At 32.6% G+C, this 21,439-nt stretch overlaps 2 pseudogenes; one reads left to right on the top strand and one right to left on the bottom strand.

Moving 5' to 3' along the window:
- Positions 1-1,320: 1,320 nt before the first annotated feature.
- On the bottom strand, positions 1,321-9,347 carry LOC106027258 (olfactory receptor 4C46-like; annotated as a pseudogene).
- A 1,207-nt stretch (positions 9,348-10,554) lies between these two features.
- Positions 10,555-15,490, top strand: LOC100713461 (olfactory receptor 4A5-like; annotated as a pseudogene).
- The last annotated feature ends 5,949 nt before the right edge of the window (positions 15,491-21,439 follow it).

The raw sequence follows: 21,439 nt of genomic DNA on the forward strand, positions 1-21,439 counted from the left end.
AATTCCCTGATGTTTAATGCTATTTTATTTACTGTAAACTTTGTCAAATTCATGTATCTTACTATTTTATTTATTCCGCCAGCATTTATGAAACATTAGGCATTGTGTTACTGTGTGGCAACTATTATTCTAGTATGAAAGTATTTTAAGGGGCATAATTTTATAATAAATATAAATTTCTGTCAGCAATTCAAAATTCTTTGCAGTCATCACTTTTTTCTGACAGTTTATTGGCATAGCATAGGAGACATGGGCAATAAAAATGGCTCACAGGTTTATAAGGAAATTTGAAGCAATGGTGTACACTTCATTAGTTACTAATTAATGGTGATTACATAATCTATTGCCTCTGCAGTTTTAAGCTAGTTAGTTATCACAATGTCTGTTTTAGGGAACAGAGGATCATTAAATGTGATAAAGACAAGTGGCAGCATTAATGAAAATTATTATATTTTTAGTAATACAAAATGAATCAATACACACTGCATGCCAAATATACATGCTGGTTTCAAGAGTTAAGTAGTATTTTCATTCATACAATAGTATCATTCATATGGTACATTATTATAACAGTTAATTCTATGGGATGATAAATCAATATTGTTTTAGTTGTTGGCTCATCAATATATCTGTTTTGATAATGTCCCTTTTATTTCAGCTTCCTCATCTAAAAAAAGGGGACAACAGCAATCCTCTTTGGAGTAACATAGATTAATGCTCAATATTAATGTATTTCATTATTTTTTAGAATAAAATCTTGAGTGCATACATTGAAATACTACTTAAATTAATCTTATATGAGATTATACATATGTATATTATATGATATGATAGATATTATATTATATATATATATATATGATAGATAAATTGGAAGTAGGAAGGAGTTCAAACAAGTGCCAAAATTATCCACTCTGCTGCTTCAGAAGTATTTTAATGTGTGCTAATTTATGCAATTTGAACTAGTAGTTTTCTTAGCTTATTGAAAAAAACTTTTGCCATTTTTTTTGTAGGAAAAACGTTTTTGTCTGTCTTGTACTCTTCTTTTAAAATAAACTGTATTAACTTCTCTTTTTCTCTCATTATTTTGTTAAGAAATTTTGATTCATTTTTATATAAAAAAATTAAACTGTAATTTGGTCGAATTTTCTATATGTACTGAACACTCCTGGGTTAGCTTTTCTCTTCTTTCTTCTACTCCTGCCAATGAACAACCTGTAAATTAGCCCAAATGATATTCTCTGCATCTTGACAACTTCATCTGTCCTGTCCTCTTGAATTGCAACTGAATTAATATTGAGTTTCAGTAACATTTACTTGTCACAGCTTCTTAATGGCATTTTTCATCAGAGCATTTCTTAAAGTATAGATTAAGGGGTTTAACATGGGAGTTATCCTGTGTAGAACCCATAAATTACCTCCTCAATGGGTAAAGTAACTGCTGGTCTCATGTCTACAAAGATGCAGGGGACAAAGTATAAGACAACCACTGTGATGGGAGAAGCACAGGTGGAGAGAGCTTTTTTCCTTCCCTCCTGCCTGTAGGCCATTAGGGAGCACAAGACGACAATGTAAGAGATCAACAGAAGGAAAAAATTCAACAGATAGATAAAGCCACTCTTGGCAGCACTGAATAATTCCAGCCTATGTGTATCAGTACACACCAGGTTGATTAAGGGGTTCAGATCACATAAGGTAATCAATGTCATTTGGGCCACAGAATGGCAATTGGAAGATGAAGAAGATCTGTATGGTTCCATGAAGAAAACCTCCCACCTATGACACCTGAACCAGCAGGCTGCACACTCTCCAGTTCATGATGACTGTGTAGTGCAAGGACTTACAGATGGCCACAAAGTGGTCATAGGTCATCACATTCATCAGGATGATCTTAGCACCTCCAAAAGAATGTTCCACAAAAACCTTGGTCATGCATGCATTGAACAGAATGTTCTTCTTTTCATGGAGTGAATATATAGGTCATTTAAGTAGTAAAGACAGAGGTGTAACAAGTGTCAATGAAGAAGAGACGGACCAAGGAAAAAGTAAATGGGAGACCATGACAATGGGATAGCAGTGATGGTGACCACAAGGAGCAATTTCCTGCCATGGTAATGATGTAGTGGTATCTTTCCCAGGAATTAATGATTTCATGTGATGGAAAGGCTCTATCATAAAATCAGGTATTCTGGAAAGATACATTTGGGAAAAACTCATTTTTGAATGAGAAATTGTATTCCCTACCCTGAGAACTTAAGTGCATGGAGTTCCTTTCTCCCTGTGTCCTTAGTTGTTAAGAAATTGAACAACATGTAAACATTATGGTGGCATAAATCCAACATGAGAACCTTTGTTCTAATTACTCTGTTAAATCATGATACAGAAGAAGTTTTGATTTTCTTAACAATACTAAATTTTCTGGAAGCCTTCTACTGATTATTTAAGATTTGGAGCAATTAGTAGATAAAATTAATGGCATCCATTACAAAGTACTTGCCTTCAAAATCTATTAGTTTCCTACTACCACTCTTGCTTGTTTTATTGAGATATATTTAAGAACTGAAATTTGTCTATTCTTAAGATCTACTACTCAGTGTTTGACAGTGCAGTGTAAAATCATCATCACAAGCAAGTTTTTTAACATGTCTACCATCTTACATAGTTAACATTCTTATATTTTAGTAGAGAAAAACTTAGGTCTGTCTTCCCAAATTTCTTCCCAGAAGAATTAAATATAGCATTTCACAGTGATACCTGCATACCTATGTTTATGGTAGAAAGAATAGGTTTCAGCTGGATAAAGGGTGAACTAGAAAACACCACACTACAGTGCATAGTACTGGCAGAGTTGGGAAACTGATGATAGGTCACTGGTGGCATTCACTGTACTCTAAAGAGATGCTACTAAAACTCAAGGAAAAAACTTTAATGAAGGTGTCAAAGAAACTCAAAGGAAATGGGCATCATTGGATATCTTACCGTGTTCCTCTAAACAAACATAATGGTGGAAACTACATAGTCAATGAAGGTAAAAACAGAAACATTCAAATCAGAATGAGAGGCAGCATTCACTGTGGTTTAGTGACAAAGGTGAACATCTGATAGACTCAGTGAAGAGAAGTGCTAGCAGGAACCACTTTCATTAATAAGGACCACACACTGCACTATGTATTTGGTACCGAGAAGCCAAGAACTGATAACTGATACACACCTTTTATCTTTAAACTTTGCATTTCCCAGGATAGTCAAGCTCAGTATAGTGCGATTCAGTCACATTTTATGTTCATAGTAGAACAGTGACACAACCTGAGACATCAGTCATTATTCTATATCCTACTCATTATCCTATTATTACACAGTTTTAAGTAAAAGTTTTATTTGTCGATAAAACTTAGTTTTAGGCAAAAATTTTATATTGTAAAGCCAAAAAGTGAAAGAAAGCATACATTGAAAAATAATGTATATTATAATTTGTAGTATTTTAATGCTTTTTTTATCCTAGTATCTCCATCCTGTTACTGACGATACATAGAACATGAATGATTTCTTGGTAGTAGGTTTGTGAAACAGATTTATACATCATTGCCAGGTGAGGTTTTCACTAACTTTCTGGTTCATTAAGTGTAGCACTCTTCTAGTGTGAAAGACACCATCTTTGCTCCTTAAGAAAATAGGTTCCTCAGTCTCTAGGAATTAGAATTGGAACCAGAAAATAAAGCTGAGAGGAAATATTAATGAGCATGAGGCACCAAAAAGTGAATGGAGCTTCTATCTTGTAGAAAGATGAGATCATACATTAAGTGAACAGTTCAGGTAACCTGACACCAGATTTATGAGGAATTTCAGAGTGACAGGTAAGCAACTGAGCATGGAGAAATTGGTGGAAACAACTCTAGAGCCTCATTCAACACATTCTGTGGTTATGTGGAAATTATTACAGATGCCAAAAAGTTTGCACCAAAAGGAAGTGATGAAGTTGGTAATGTCTGTTGAATTAATTGCAAGCACATGTGTTCTTTGTGAGACATGTCCAATTGATCAGAGATATTGTCATTAGGTAAATGAATTTAATAAACGATAATCTTCATGCATACTACACTTCATAGGTTATGCTCACTTACTTTTTTCTCCATATATTTTACATACTTTTTTCTCCATATATTTTACATTTTACATAAGTTTAAATCTCATGACAAAATATTAAGAGCTATTATTTTATCAGGGAAATGCACTGTCTCCTCCCCATTGTGCACCTGAATTCCTCAAGCCACCATGTAGATACCTCTGGCTCATTTCTTCATAATTCTTTATTTCACCTCATGTTAGTCATTGCTATGAACTGCCACAGTTTATGTGAAAAAATATGTTCAACTTTTCATGAAATGTTTGGATTTATAAAGGTATTTGTCACAAAAATTCATGTATTTTCACTAAAATAATATAATGATCACATCATACATATTGTGTTTCAAAGTTGTTTTTATCAAGATAATATTGACAAAATTATATAAAGTGTTCTGCTTGATGCTTTCACATATGTATAAACTGTGAAGTGTTCACTACAAACCAGCTAATATCCATAATATCATACAGTTATCATTTCTTCCCTTAAGTTTTAAAAACAATATTATGACATTTTATTATTAACTAACCTCACTTTACTGTACATTAGACTTCCTAGAATGTATGTGTCTTGTGCAAGTTAAACTTTGGATCTTTTGGCTAACATTTCTCAAAGCCTGCCAGTCAACCTTCTGGACCTGTGCATTTGACTTTCAAGCTTCTCAGAGAAGTGAAATCATGCAAAATTTGCATTTTGAATACCATGTGGTTTGGATTACTACAGTTTCACGATATGTTTTAAAAGCAGGGTCAGATTCTTACAGCTTTGTCATTTTTGCTCAAGGCTGCTTTGGATTATTGGGTTTTTTTGTGGTCCTATATAAATTTTATATTGTTTTTCTATTGGTGTGAAAAATTACATTGGAATTTTGATAGACTGATTCAATAGAAAAGATAGTTTACTAATATTAATATTTTAAGCCACAGGTGAAGGATACTTTTAATTCATTTTTGTATTGTTAAATTTCCTTAATAATGTCTGAAGCATACAGGACCCCGGCAACCTACAACCCAAACAGAGCTCACCCAGGCATATAATAATCAAAATTACAGAAATCCAATATAAGAACAGAATATTAAAACCTGTCAGAGACAAAAACAAAACACTTACAAGGGAACACCCATCAGAATTAGAGCAGACTTCTTGGCACAAACCATTAAATCACGAAGAGCGTGGGGGGAAATAATTCAAGCTTTGAAAGATAATAATCTCCAGCCAAGATTGATATATCCTGCAAAACTATCCCTGGAAATTAATGGAAAAACAAGGTGCTTCCAGGATAAAGAGGAACTAGGGGAATATGCAACCACCAATTCAACTCTACAGAGAATACTGCAGGATATTCTTAAAAAGAAAAATACAAAGAATCCAGAAATAGTGGCTGAGAGGCCACAATGAATGGAGCAGAAAACAAAATGAAGAAGACAAACTGACAACTAATGACAGTAAAAGAGCTCAACAGAAATGAGGCAGAGAAGATTGGATGATAGGAACAGCTATTTTGGAGAAAACGACGTCATAATAGTTAATGCTGAAAACAAGTATCATCTTGTTTTGAAGTCTCATCAAGCTTTTGTTCTTCTGTCTCCATTGGTCTTAACATGTTGTATCTTATTGGATCTTATTATATGTGATAGTATAAACAAAAACTTTTATAGACAAGGAGATTATACAGAAATCATTGTTCATTTTCTGTTAGTTAATTCTAAATACCCTGTAATACTGTCATTCTCTTGAATGGTTTTACATTGTTTTGATATATTTGATGCTACAGTATACGAAGTTGTACTCAAAGATTTCAAGGAAAGAGACAATATGGTAACTACTTTTATGTCGGGATTATCTTGTGGTGAAACACTATTTTGCTTAAATGGTTATGTTTTGATCTGCGCTGTTTTGTTTTTATGCCCTGTTTTATCTCAATCTCCATTTTATTATTTACTTTTTCATTTTTATCCTTTTACTTAAGGGAAAGATAAATTAAAAAATAGTAGGATATATTATAGTAACCCACTTTGATTTACTATTAACTTTATTTGAAGCCCTGTACTGCTCTCACCATCTTGTTTTGACTGATGTTCCTCTATTCTGTTTTGCTTGATAGTATCAGTTTCGAAAGTTTATGCAACAGCTGTGAAGATAGCGGGATTCATTATGACGCCCATTCTGGTTGACTATTATCTACTTTTGAAGACCTGTAATGTCTCCAATGTTTTGGTTTTGTTGGTTTTGTTCTTTACTGTTTTGTTTAATTTTATTATAACTGATGATATAGGCAACTCTATTAGAGAAAGCGGGAGGCATTATGGTAACCATTGTTGATCACCTTGTATTATATTTTTACATTATCTATTATGTCCACCTTTTTGATTTGACCGACTATTCTGTTAAGTCACATTTGGTTTTACTCTCTTCCAAAAAAAGTAATAAGAACTGTGGAAGCAATAAAACCCAAAATGTGTAATAGTCATTGTACAAAAGAGAGGAAAAGAAAGTGCTCTAAAGGATATAACTGCATGTATATTTAAATGTACAAGACAGACAATGATATTACTGAGTTTTGTTGAATCATTGAACAGAACTGTTTGGTCTCACTGTTTGAATGTCCACCATATAAGCTTTAATTTTGTAACTTGAACAAATACTTCTAAGATGACCATATGTAATCCATTAACAAGTGATTTCCTACTGTTTATTTTTTTCTGAAATTCTGTATAACTTGTACCCTTTTTCTGCTTTTTTTTTCTTTTTCTCCTTAAATAAAAATTTTTTAAATTTTTTAAAAATTCCTTAATAATATTTTCATAGTTTTCAGTGCACGAATTTTTTTCTATCTTTTGCCTCCTTGATCAAATTTACTCCTAAATTTTTACATGCTATTTAAAATTATATAATCAAAAAAACTTTTTTGGATTACTTCTTTTAGGTGTACAGTATTACTGATATTCTAGTTTGATTTTGTAAACTGAAAGTTTGTTTATCAAATTACATATTTTGCCACTTAAGTTGTTTTGGTGCAGCTATTTGGATTTTCTGAAACGAAGTCACAAACAGAGAGTTTATAGAGCAGACTGTCAGTAATACTGAAAAAGTTGACCCTGAAATCTGTAAACTGATATTAGCTCTGATGTGCAACAGGTACATTGGTTGAATCAGAAGAATATAGCCACTGCAGCAGCTGCAGACCTCAGCGCTGGAGGCTGGTAGGGAAAGCAAGTCCAGGAACAGGGTGCCTAGGTATTTTCTGTAGTATGAAGTGATATATGAAGAATGTCCATGAAGGTGGATTTCTTTGGATTCATGAAAATGGATTCTCATTTTCAGTAGAAATTGCACATTAAGTATAAGCATCTAAGTTCTTTCCAAATTACAAATATGGAATATCTTGCATTTTTATTTCTTATAAGAGGGGCTACTTAATCTTCAAAATAATAGCAAACAATAGTAGGTTCATTGTAAAGATGAGAAAACATCTCAGAATTTTTTAACAGCTCATTTCACAGTAAGAAAGCAAACATATGCTTAACCTAAATTAGAAACTAAATCTGTATATTCCCAGTTTCTATGTATTACCTACTAACATCTATTGTTATGTAAGTCAGTCAAGTATCTGTAGGAGGCCTTATATGCCAATAAATTTAGTATTTTCCAGTTAATTGATAGTTTAATTGATGAGAAATTTAAAAGCTACCTACACATTTGGGGATTCACATATAGCATCTGTTCACTGGTAACAAACAACATTGCCTCGGTCAGCCCCAAGACTTACAATCTTCTCATTTTTTTAATTTAATCTAGGGGATATATTGCGTGTTTTACCTTCAGCTTAAATGTGTCTTAAGAAAACTTCCATGTGCTAAAATCCTACATGCATAATAAATTGTGCCATTTTAAACTGAACATAAGTTTGGTTTTTAATAATGGTTGAATTATTTTGATTAGAGATACTTTCTGGGCAGTAAAGGCAGATTTGTTGTGTCAAAATCTTATTTCAGTTATTTGTTCATTTTTGATGTTGGGTAAATTACTTAAATTCATAGAACTTCAATCTCTTCATCTGTAAAACAGGACTACCAGCACTGCCCATCACAAAGGTAGCTCAGATAAAATGATTAATACACAAAAAGGTGTACAGCGCTCAATAGCTACTGTCAGAGTTAAAATTTAGCATCTGTGTTTGGAATATTTTAGATGTTCAATAAATATTTGTTTTAAAAGATCAGGTTCGAATAGAAGCTTATTGATTCTCTATATTCTGTAAATGAGCCCTAACACTTGTTATGGAATTGGCATTGGTTAAAGGGACAATAAGGGAAGTATATGTAATTGGTTCATATTCTGACAAAGGCTTCTGAAATTATTTGCTCTTCCCTGGAGGAAAAGATGGATACATGTGTACCTCTGGAATAAGATCTCTATTCCTTTAGCAAAATAACCAATTAGTTGAAAGGAGAGACTGCGAGGATTTGGGATGCAGGTAATAATGAAAGTATTCATTCTGCCTAACAAATTTAGGGCCTAGAAAGTGGGTCCTAGGGAAATGAGGGGAGAAAAAAGGCTCAGTTCCAGAAGGAGACCCTTTGGAACCATCAAGAACCAATCCCAGCTCACTGTCACTCATCTCCAATAGACTCCATGTCTGTAAGTTAACAGTCATAAACACATAGCCTGATACAAACAAAAGAGATTTTGTTATAGTCACTGGGAAGTATTTACAATAAGGGATTTATTAATATATTTATTTGCTTATATCAGAAATTGGTTCATAAGATGGTGGGAGCTGCCAGATTCCAACTAAATTTTGCTGAAGATTTAAAAGTTGGAGTGGTTTAGTTCCAGCCCTTGACTAAGAACTGAAGTAAGCAGGGTGAGGTCTAGAGTTCTAGTATAAGTGCTAGCAGGATGAGCTGATGTTATAGTTTACCTGCAAAACTGGAAAAATAAAAATTAATACAAAGGCAGAAGCAAGTACATTGGTGAGACTGGGGTCAGGGGGCTGGAGAGCATAGTAACCATAATTAGCAGGCTGCCCAGCATTGTCACAGTGTAGATGAGTGAAAACATGACAAAAAATGTGGCTCTTTCCATTGAGATCCTCCGTGAGGCCCTTGGAGATAAATTCTGTGACTTTGTTACAATATACCCTTTGGTGTTGTAGAAGGCTTGTTTCAGAGATGAGAGCTCCGAAGAACAGAACCTGCCAGGAAAACACTAATAGAGCCATGAATTTATTCTGTCATTTAGCACATGTTCATTATTATGTATTCTAAAGCAGTGAGAATACAGAAAACACTTAGGTAATAGTTTTCTAAATTCTATTTTAAGAAGTCAGATAAATCTTTTCTTGGTAATTCGGTTTCTCCTCTAACAATTATATTTGAGGGTACCATCTGTTATTAGTTCTACCATTGTCATCGGTGATACTCTATTGAGAAGATTAGTAAAAAATATCTCAAACATCTTTACATATTTATTAACTCTTTCTTTTACCTATGTCATGCCTTGATATAGAAGTCAGCAATGATGGACAAGAAAAATGTTCCTATGCGATAAATATTCTCTCGTAGTCATAAAAATTTTAGATTATAAGCTCACAGAGACTCATTTTAGTTTGTAATATTTCTGTGTAACGACTTTGCCATCTGATCTGCACTACACTGAAGATAACTCCTCTTCTGGGTTATTCAGCGAAATGCTATTATACCCTACAACACATTAGATGATCAGTCTTTCATATATCAAAGAATTCTTAATCTTTTTGAATATCTTGATAACTCTCAAGGTAATAAATTTTGTAGTATCTCAGATAGTTGCAAAATTAATTAGCATATTGATGTCTTTGATTATTACTTTATTTAAATATGATTTTTTAGTTTTGAGACCTATAATCTTGCCCATCTTATTTTTGCTTATATCAAGTTCCTAAAAAATTTATGTCTTACTGTCCTGAATTTCAACTATTATTTTGAATTGACCTAAGTTAACTCATTACTATGAACAATCAATTAATGTGTTAACACATGACACTGTATTAGATTTTCAGGACTCTTGAAGTAAGATAGATACTAAGAAGGATAAAAATATAAAATGAAGAGAGGTCGCTGATAATGTAACATGGTGTTATTTAGAAGACTTCTTATGTACTGAGAGTGCTTAAAAATAGAATTTAAAAATGCAGATTCCAAAAACATTCTAACAAAAAATCCATCCATACTCTGCATGAAAAAGGTACACCTGAGGTAACCAGAGGGAATTAACCTGACTAGTTTATTTATTTTGTTGAATAACTAAAACTTTTAAAAACACTACATAGTTGCTATATTACATATGGTCATTCTCCCAATAGATAGTCAAACCTGTGGCTCACAGTTGCTAATGGTAGTGGATGGGATGTTTGATTCTCAGCATGTACACTGGTAGGCTCATGGGAGATGCTGACTGGTTCTCTTCCTGAGTCGCCCGCCTCTCACTCAGCCATAGCTGCTTACCAGGAAGGTGAATGTGTTGCTTTTTTACTCAGTGCCCTAATTTCCATTATGGCTGAATTTGAGAGACTCTGAATGGTTCTCTTCCTGGCTTGCCCACTGCTCTCTCGAGTCAGGGCTGGTTACCAGGAAGGTAGGCAGGTTGCTTTCTTGCTCAGTGCCCTAATTTCCAAGTGGCTTGATCTCCTCCTTTTCAATTTTTTTCAGGGTACTGTAATTTTCAATGTATAAATATTTTACTTCTGTTGTTAGACTGATTGCAAAGTTATTTCATTTTATTCTGATGCTATCATGAAGGATGTAGTTTCCCTAATTTCTCTCAGTGAGTTAGTTTTTTTGTGTAAAGGAATGCTATTGATTTTTGAATATTAAGTTTGTACCAGGCTACCTAGTTGAATTTGCTTATAGGGTCTAGAAGCCCTTTGGTGGCGCTTTTGGTGTCCTGTATGTAGAGTTCCATGTCATCTATGAATAATGGTAATGCAACTTCTTACTGTCTAATCTTGATTCATTTTATTTCCCTCTCTTGTCTAATTTCTATGGCTAATGTTTCCAGACCTATATGAAATAGGACTGATATTTGTGTACTTCCTTGTCTTGTTCCTGAGTTTATAGTGAAAGCTTTCACTTTTTGTCCATTTAGTATGATGTTGACTGTTGGTTTCTCATAGATGGTTTTATCAAAAGTTTTTTTTTTCTGCATCTGCTGAGATGATCATGTGACTTTTTTTGTCTTTAGCTCTATTAGTACATTGCATTACATTCATTGTTTTGTGTATGTTGGACTACCCCTGCATTCCTGAAATGAATTTCATTTTGTCATGGTTATAATCTACTTAATGATTTCTTGCATGTTTTTGCTAGAGGTTCATTGAAGACTTTTGCATTTATGTTCATTAAAAAGATTGACTTGTAGTTTTCTTCTTGGGTTGGATCTTTCTATGGTCTTGTATCTGGGTAATATTTGCCTCCCAGAATGAATTAAGGAGAATTGTTTTTCTTTCAGTTCCATTAAAGGGTTTGAGGAGTATTGGGATTAAATCATGTCTAAATTTCTTATAAAATTCAGCTGTGAATCCATCAGGACCTTTGCTTGTTTTTGTTTTTGTTGGTAGGTTTTTAATTATGTTTTCAATTCCATTAATTGATATTGTGTTACTCAGAAGTCTTGTGTTTTATTGATTCACCTTTGTCATTTCACATGTTTTTAGGAATCTGGCCATTTCTTGTGTGTTTTCCAGGCTACTTTTCAAAATAGGTATTAATGATCTTTTGTACTTCCATAGGATCTGTAGTGATTTCACACTTTTCATTCCTTATTTCATCTAGTTTGAGTTTTTTCTGTTCTTTTTATGATTAGTTAGGGCTTATCAGTTTTATTTGTTTTAAATAACCAATTATTCAATTTATCAATTCTTGTGTTGTTTTCTTAGTCTGAATTGCATTAATTTATACTCTGATCTTTATAATTTCCTCTTGTCTTGGAGTTTTGGGTTTGACTTGTTCCTCTTTTCCTACAAGTTTGACGCACACCATCAAGTTGTTTATTTGTGCTCATTCTGTTTTTGTGATATGAGAATTCACTTCTATAAAATTTCTTCTCAATACTGCTTTCATTGCTTCCCACAGGTTCCAATAAGCTGTATTTGAATTTTAATTTGAATGTATATAGTTTTTAATTTCTTTGGGGACTTGTTAGTTTTTCAGTAGGGTGCTACTTAATTTCCATATGTTTACAGATCTTTTGGGTTTCTTTAATTATTTATTTCCAATTTCAGGGAAATATAGTCAGATAATATGCATGGAATAATTTCAGTTCCCTTGCGTTTACTTAAGCATATTCTATGTGACTGTATGATTTGTTTTAGATAATGTCCTATATGCAGCTGAAGACAATATGGGAGGAACAGTCTGCACATGTCTCCTAAATTCTTTTTTCACAAGTTGATTTAGTTATGTTGATTCAGTTCTGATATTTGTTTGCTAATTGTTTGCCTATTTAATTTGTCTCTTTCTGTCAATGGGTATTAGGCTCCCCTGTATTATTGTATTATTGATTATTTGATATTTCATGTCTATTAAAATTTGTCACACACATACATATATATATGGGTGTATATATATATATATATATATGCACTCATATTAAATATAAATATATATATATATGCACTCATATTAAATATATATATATATATGATTTTTCTCTCTTTCTCTTGATATTTTCCCCTAACAAGTACATAGTGACCTTCTTCATCTCTTTTGATTATTCTTGGTTTAAAGTTCACATTGTTTGCAAACAGAATAGCTACCCTTGCTTTTTTCTGCTGCCTCATGTAGTATTGTTTTTCATCCTTTGACTTTTGTTCTATGGAATTTCCTTTTGAATTAAGTATCTTGATTCACTCTGCCAGTCTGTTTCTTCATATTGTTGAATTGAGGCCATTTGCACTACTGTTTATTACTGATATGTGTTGTCTTGCCTTTGTCATTTTATCTTTCTGTTGCTGGTTCCTTACTTTTCCCCTGTGTTTAATTATGTCTTTTGTTGGTTTATTTCTGTTGTTGTTTTGGGAATCATGGCTGTTTATTTTCCTATATAGAGTGTCTTTTATTACTCTTTGTAGGGTTTGTTGTTTGGTCATAAAGTTCTTCATTTTTACTTTATCATGATAGTATCTTATTTCTCCTGATTTTGAAAGATGTTTTAACAGTGTAGTAATCTGGGTTGGATGATATTTTCTTTCAGTACTAGAAATATTTTACTCCATCTCTTCTTGACTTATGGTTTTGTGTTGAAAAGTATGGTGTGATTCTGATAGGCTTTCTTTTATAGGTCATCTTTTTTTCTCTATCAGCTTTTAATATTCTGTTATTATGGTGAATTTCTGGGATTTTGATTACCCATATGTTGAAGTGTAGATTTACTTTGGTTTTGGTAACTTGGTTTCTTTATGTCTTGCTTATCTGTATGTCTTTCTATATAATGATGTCCTAATGCATTACTGAAGTGCCGTTGCAGAATTCAGTGACTGAAATGTGTAGTTAATGTTAGTTAAAAAAATTTACTAAAATCATGATAGTATATATAAACTTGGCAGAAGGGGCTGGGGATTTAGCTCAATGGCTTAAGCATTTCTCTGGTAAGCCTAAGGTTGTGAACTCAATTCCCAGTACCAAATAAATAAATAAATAAATAAATAAATAAATAAATAAACTTGTCAGAAATTTGGTACATGCAAGGATGAAATGGAAAGAACCAGAGCTCTTGAAAAATCTGTTAATCAAATTCATCAAACTGTTTTCTAGAAGGAGTAATGTGCTGAATTATTTTCTATTTTTTAAATAGTTGCAGTTCAACCTCTTAGTATTGGATGAGAGATTATTATGGCTCAAATCCTTTTAGATTCACAAGACTAAACCTCATAATGCACTATCATGGTATTGACCTGGCCCTTCCCCAATCGATGTCACTGTTGGTTCCAGATTGTGTCGTGACATTATTCTCTACAAATGCCAGCAATCTGAAAGACAAATCCTATGCTAGCTAATGTACATAATGTTCGTATACTTGACTAGAAAATAGAATGAATGAAAAAAAGATTTCTACCTCTTACATATGCTTTCTATTTTCTGTATCATAAAGTAACATGTTTTAAGGAAAGTGTGAAGTATGTAAATAATTGGGATGATTTAATCTTTCTTCTCAGTAGATATCCACTGAAAAGGAACTTCTTATTTGTAGTCTCCAAAAATCATCCACGGAGAATGAGAATGATCAACAGGACTATTGGGCTATTTAGAAGGGAATCTCATTTGATGCCTACTGAATGTTAACATGTGTTCACTGCTGTGGAAGATATGAGTGTGAAGTTGTCTTCTGTAACAGAATGGATCATTGTCCTGTTTACAATTTACTGTCAGGTCCTGTTTTCCTCATCTTTTATGTCTGAAAGGTTGAACGGCATACAGTAACAATGTCACAGAATTTGTTCTACTGTGCCTCACTCAGGATTGCAATGGAAAAGCTGCATTATTTTTCAAATCTTTACTCATCTATACTGTGACAATGCTAAGCAATGTGCTCATTGTGGTCACTGTCCTTGCCAGTCCTTCCTCAGGCTCCCCAATGTACTTCTTCCTTGCCTATCTGTCATTCACGGATGTTGTTTATTCCACTGTCTTCTTACCCAAGCTGTTTACAAGCCTGCTCAGTGACAGACAGACCATCTCTTTCCTAGCCTGCATAGGCCAGCTCTTTATTGGACACCTATTTGGTGGTGCTGAGGTCTCCCTTCTGATGGTGATGGCCCTTGACTGCTATGTGGTCGTCTTTAAGCCTCTGCACTATTTCACCATCATGGATAGGCAAGTTTGCATCCTCCTACAGATGGTGGTCTGGGCTGCAGGTTTTGTACATTCAATGCTTCAGCTTTTCTTTGTTTCAAGTATCCCGTCTGAGGCCCTAATGTCATCTATCATTTCATCTGTGACATGTATTCATTGTTAGAGCTTGTGTGCACTGACACCTATTTTACTGGTCTCATTGTGGCTGCCAGTGGTGGTGCCATCTGCTTGGCAGTCTTTATCCTCCTGCTCACATCCTGTGACTTCATGTTAAAATCTATTAAAACTCACAGTAAGGAAGGCAGAAAAAAGCCACTGTTACCTGCAGCTCCCACATCACTGTGGTTGTGGTGCTTTTGTTCCCTGTACTCTCATGTATGTTAGACCTGTTTCCACCTTTCCTGGGAGTAAATTACTGACAGTAATTTATACAGTTATTACTCCTTTGTTGAATCCTTTAAAATATACTTTGAGAAATTCAGAGATAAAAATCTCTGTGGAAAAGATCTGGTGCCAGGAGTTAACTATGGAGTGAATATCTTCATGCTGAGCCTGCTAATAATTCTAGTATAAATAACATGTGATAAATTCTAATCGTGATGCTGTTACCTCACCTGATTCTTTAACGATGCATGTCTTTATTTATTTACACAAAACCATTAATGAGGGTGAATAAATTATCCCTATGTTGTAAGATATGTCATAGAGAGTTTTTGGAAGATGTGGGCAAACACTGGTTTTTCTTCTCTTAGAAGTAAAGGAAAGGACAAAATCCAGTAAAGGGAAGGATAAAACCAAGAACACTATGCTTTCTAAATTACTTTCTCTCAGTTCAGCTTAAATTAAGACTTTAACATAGTGACTGTATTATTTTCTAGGAATAAAAATAAGTTTTTTGGAAATTTTCTATGACCCATATTCATGAGAAAGGAATATGTCTAATGGCAGTTTAATTCTGGGACCAAAAGAGAAGTTTTGAAATTGTGATGTTCATTATTTGATCAGTATACCAAACGTATTAGCTGGGTTTGGAAATTTTCTGTAAAATTACTTTTATTCTTCAGGTCAAATTTATGTGTTTTTAGTATAGGGTTGTTGAATAAAAGATAACATTGGTTTAAACAAAGATAACAGTTTTTTTTTTTTTTAAAATGAGATTCAGTTGATGAGGAAACAAGATTGAAGTTCTTTATTACATTTTGAGGTTTCATTTCAGAAAACCACAAGAAGTTAGAGTTATGGTTGGTTTTACCAAGCACTCACGAACCATCATGTCAATATACTTATCACCTTACAGTATTTTCTTATACTTTTGTAGTCAACTTGTCTCTTTCCATTGGGTTCTAGAAAACACAGATGCATTTATGTTCTGATTTTGCCTTTACCTGAAGGTTCCATTAATAAATAAGAAGCCACAGCACATATAGTCCCGGTTTCTTACAATCATACATTTGAGGTCATCGAGATCCTGTAGCTATCAGTGGAGCATTCACTTTTATTACTAGGTAGTGTTCCATTTTGCAGACCTGTCACAGTTTTCCAAAGAACATTATTCAGGTTCTTTGGAGACACTTGAAATAATGTGTGAAACTATTCTAATATGATATTGTAGAATGTGCATGGGTAGATAGGTATTCACTTAGTCATAACTTTTTGTTAAAACAGTAAATATCTGTAACCAGAAGTTCTGAGTTTTATGGTAAGTGTGTATTTGATTTATCATTGGAAATGGCCAAACTGTCTTCCAAAATGTTCATTTCTCTTCCCCAGCTAGCAAAAGTAATATCTCCATGTTTTCTCCCAACTTGTCAGAACTTGATGTTAAACAGATTTTTAAATTTTGGCCTTATTCGTCGGTATGTAGTGACATCATTTCATTTCTGAATGACTAATAATTTTGGGTACTTAATTTTCTTGTATATATCTTCTGTGTTAAGTGGATTTTTTCTCTTTCAGTATTAAATTGTTACTGCTGATGTATAGTTTATTACACATTCTGGAAATAATTTCTTCCTCAACTTGATGATTTGCAGATATTTTGCCCCCATCAGTGACATGTTTTCTTTTCTTTTTTTGTTTTTTTTTCATTATCTTAAAAATTTGTACAATTATATGGGTCAAGTTTTAAGGAGTGCAATTAATAACCTCACTCGTTCATCAATCATTTTGCTCCATTTAGGAAATCTTTATGCAACCCAAACTCACAAAAATTTTCCCTGATGTCTCCCTTTTGACTGTTAGTGGTTTTTATTTTAACATTATATTTATAATGGGTTGACTTTTATTTATACTGCAAGATACATATCAATATATATTTTTACAATAAGGCATCCGATTACCTCAGGATTATTTCTAAAAATATTACTATTTCTCTCTCTGTCTCTGTGTCTGTCTCTCTCTGTCTCTGTCTCTGTCTGTCTCTGTCTCTGTCTCTCTCTCTGTCTCTCTCTGTCTCTCTCTCTCTCTCTCTCTCTCTCTCTCTCTCTTTGCTCATCTGTAAAATAGCACAGATACAGCGTGTGTAACTATTTCTGGATTATCTAGTCATATATTTACATATAAATTTTCTCCAGTATCACACTTAATGATATCTATAGAACTACAGCAGAATGAGCTACTAAACTTTGTCTTTATCAAAATTATTTTGACTGATCTAGTTCTTTTAAATTTTCATACAACATCTTGAAACAGCTTTTTAGTTTCTGCAGAGAAAGCAGTAAGCCATTTAGAATTCCTTTGAATCTGAAGATGAATTAGAGGAGATATGATATGTTAAGGATTATTATTCCTATTCAGCGCTGTGGTGCACTGCCTCATATTTTGATTTCCTTTGACTGATTTCTTCAGTGTTTTGTAGTTCCTAGGAATGATGAGACTTTTCCTACAAGTTTTCCACTTTCAGAACAAGTCATGGAAAATCTTGATTAACATGCAAATAAAGCCTGCTTTACTCCTAAAATAAGTCTGACTTATTACACAGTCTCCAAGAGTCTATTGCTGGAAAGTTTATTGGAATAGAAATGGGAAATCGAAGACAGATGTGAGATGTCTTTACATAACCCCATGTATTCATGGAACATTCACTATGGTAGGAAACAAGGGGGTCATAACACACATTACCATATAGTATCTCAAAGGCTTAAGTTGTGTAGAAGATTCATCTGACAAAAAGGAACTAGTCTATAAATTGATAAGAAATATTTATAAAATTTGCCCAAATATTTACTAAACAATCCAAATGAATTTAAAACTATAATCTGGCAATCTATACTGGAATATATGATACAGGAAAAAATTGCAAAAAATGTTTTGAGAAGTAGTGTTATTTTAATAGTGCCATTAGAATTGTTTTCTACTTTTTCTAAATTTATTAATGTATAATTAATTGCTCAATAGGAATCACATATTTATAAAGAATACTCTTAAAGTTTTGATATATATATACATACTACGGAATTGCCACGACAATCTAATAAACACATTAATCACATCAATACATTAATATTTTATTTCATTTATTAATGTGATTGGAACAATTTAGGTCCATCAGTTTAACCAATTTAGTAATTCAACAGTCTTTTTAGCAAATTCAGGTATACAATATAATCTTCATAACTATAGCTACTATGCTACAGGTAAAATGGAGAAATCATTTTTATTGCTTTTCCACTCTTTCAGACTTTGATAAGCACTATTCTATTCCCCTTTAATGTGAGAGTATTTATATCCTCATATAATTGAGATGGGACAGTATCTTATGACTTAGTAATATATTCTTCAGGTTCACTCATATTATCATAAATAGCATGATATCATTCTTATATATGGCTAAGTAATATTGCATTATGTGTATCCCATAAAAGTAAAATAAAATATTTTATCATAGAAATAGCATATGGTGATTATAATTAAAAGGATACCACCTGTCACTGGGACTTTGGTTCACATATTTAATTGATTCCACAGTTCTGGGGAAGATGGTGTTCCACACTTAATGTGGAGTGTGTAAAAGGAAGAAAATTTTACCAAGTGCTTCTGTTTGTGAACTGAGTATTTTGTAAGTAGAATGGTTAGTGAATTGAGGTACTGCATTACTGTATCATATATTACCTATCAACATTCTATAATAAATGTATAATTGAGTGATAATTATGTACAGTAAATATATGTCATTTTTGGTTGTTCATTTAGTGAATGATGGACATCATTATTTTCATGTGTTGATTTATTGAATAATGATGCTCTAAACTGTGAATTGTATAAGAAACTTTTTTTCTTTTTAGTTACTATCCAGAATAGATTTACTGGATAATAAATAGATATACTGGATAACATAGTTCCAGTTTTATTTTTTTGAGGAACTTTCATACTGTTTATTATAATCACTGTACAAATGTAGAATCCTGACAAGAGTGCAAAAGTTTGTTTTAAATCTAAGTCCTTACTAACATTTGTTATATAATGTCTGCTCAATAATAGCAATTCTAACAGATGTGAGGTGATTTATTTTAGTACTTTGATTCGTATTTTTCTGATGACTACAGAAATTGAGCACTGTTTCAAGTATCTATTATCCATATTTATGGTTTAATTTGAAAATATCTACCAAGATAGTTTACTCATATTTTTCCTTACTCATATTTTTTCTCTTTCTTGGTTTTAAATATTGTAACTGTTTGATTTTTTTCAACTTTAACTTTTTACCACATATGTTGGACCCAGCAGGAGTAGAAAGAGGAAAGTATTTTTTATTTAAAGGAAAAGAAAAACAATATAAGGGTACAAGTAATACAGAATTACAAAAAAATGGTAAGAAATCACTAGTTAATAAATTATATATTGTCGTTTTAAAAATAGCTGTTCAAGTTACAGGATTAAAATGTACTAAGTGGACATTCAAACAGTGAGACTGCAAACAGTTGTGTTCAGTGATTCAACAAAAATTCAGTAATATGGTCATCTATATTAACACACTTGCAGTTGTATTCTTTACAGCATTTTATTCCTCTATACAAAGGAAATTTTACTGTAATAAAATCTGACATTTTTTTAAAAAGAGGAAAATCCTCATATAAACAAATTTTATGCAAAAGGAATGAGAAAAAATAAACCAGCCCAAAATTAGCAAAAATAAGAAAATAATATGTATTAGTACAGTGACAAATTTAAAAATTAATGAAAACAAGAGAAAAAGTCAAGAAAACAAAAAGTCTTTTGACAGGGAAAAACAAAATTGATAGGTCTTTAGCTAATTTCAATAAAGAAGAAAATTAAAATGTATAACATGAAAAAATCAAGAATACATAATACAATGTAAACTTGAGAAATGCTAAAGACCATCAAAGATTGTTCTGAATGATTTTATATCTCCAAATAGACATATGTCCATCACATCCAAGAAATGCACTTAGTACTAGAGACAAAATACCTAATAAACCTAAATCCAGAATAAATGCAATGCCAAAGCAGACCAATAACACACAGGAGAAGTGAGTCAATAATAAAAAATCCTCACAAGTAAGAAAAGCCAAGAACTATTTTTTGTCCTTTTCTATTTATGAGTTCATAGGTTAACTAGAAGGCATACGGTAAGCTATGCATTCACCAAATTTACATACATCACAAGTCATTTAAAATAAATTTTTAATAGTGCATATTACTATTGTAAAATTTTGTACTTTATGGACATATTCATAGATGCATTTATTTTGATAACGTCCATCTATTTCAGATGTAGGTCACAATTTTAATGAGCATTTTTACATATTTCATTTTATCCAGATTTGATTTTCCTTCTTGGTGATTGGCCTCTAGTTGTTCATTTATGTTATTTTCTCGAGAGGATAAGTTTATGTAAACATTTTTCTGCATAGTTATTACATTCACAGCATCACTGGATGTGCATAGTCTGCCATCAGGACCATGTTTATGGTCCCTGTGTATTTAATTAAAGGAAAAAATCACCCTCTGAGAGGCAGTAACCAAATTATTGAGCAACATATTCATTGTTGAAGGTTAAGTACCCACAAACATTTGCTGCCACCTTGGAGAATGTTTGTCTATATCAGTATTCACTGTTACATAAATTAAAATGATAAACTCAAAGTAGAGTACAAGAGAGGTTAAAGTTTTCCCAGTTATTTAATTACACCCGAATTTCAGCATCCAGGATGAAGCCAGCCCAGTATATCTGACTGGGAATCAAAGTATTTTAAAATGTATTTCATTCTTTCACTTATATGGCTATAAAACACAAATTACAGATATAAATCTTAATTATGTGAGATGCTTTCTACCACATATTTTACTTTTTTAAGCTTGAAATGCTCATTGAGTATTTGATTTTAGGAGAAATTTTGTCAATGATGAAAATTTGGGATATCTGTGTTTATAATCATGCTTTAGATGCTTGGATATTTCAGGACATTCTTGATATTAATTTTAAAAAAATCAGCTATTCAAAAGGTAACATTTTCCCCAGAAA

This window comes from Cavia porcellus, unplaced genomic scaffold (genome assembly GCF_034190915.1).
Source record: "Cavia porcellus strain 051 isolate PalLab524CR breed Dunkin Hartley unplaced genomic scaffold, mCavPor4.1 scaffold_17, whole genome shotgun sequence".
In the NCBI taxonomy this organism is placed as follows: domain Eukaryota; kingdom Metazoa; phylum Chordata; class Mammalia; order Rodentia; family Caviidae; genus Cavia; species Cavia porcellus.